This window comes from Penaeus monodon, chromosome 28 (genome assembly GCF_015228065.2).
Source record: "Penaeus monodon isolate SGIC_2016 chromosome 28, NSTDA_Pmon_1, whole genome shotgun sequence".
NCBI lineage: Eukaryota > Metazoa > Arthropoda > Malacostraca > Decapoda > Penaeidae > Penaeus > Penaeus monodon.
The window spans coordinates 1,456,168-1,456,653 of NC_051413.1; the positions used below are offsets into that span (position 1 = coordinate 1,456,168).

Below are 486 nucleotides of genomic sequence, written 5' to 3' on the forward strand. Positions count from 1 at the left end.
GCTGTCTACGGAAGTCTTGAATACTAATGAGATTAGTCATTGCTTTGCATATTCTCATTATCTGTCTATCTGTGAAGTATATATATCCATTTTAGACAAACGCTAGAAAATAATAAATCTTTTAAATGATAAAAAAAAAAACGAAAAAACTTCAGTAACATCGTACATTACATTCCACACTAGCAAATAAATAAACATTCTGGCATTTCCTTGTTTACAAAAGCAAGACTCATTTCCACATCTTGGGGTTAATGGCAGCCACACAAGCATATGAAAACTCCACAATTCAATTCGACATTAACATATATAATTTCCCGGGACGTTCAACAAATTATCTTCTGGTACCGGAGCTTACCATGTGTTATTTTTAATCACTGTCATTTTAAAACTGTCATATGACGTCATTATACAAGAAGATGTCGATTCGCTGGATACTTTCATTACGTAAGCAAGATTGGGGTTCACATAGCCGTCGCGATAGTCTAA

At 34.0% G+C, this 486-nt stretch overlaps 1 protein-coding gene across 1 annotated transcript in view; it reads right to left on the bottom strand.

The window, feature by feature from the left end:
• The window catches only part of LOC119591267 (rho-related BTB domain-containing protein 1-like), a gene marked incomplete in the record, with an annotated part of 74,215 nt that overhangs the window by 72,832 nt on the left and 897 nt on the right, over positions 1–486 (bottom strand).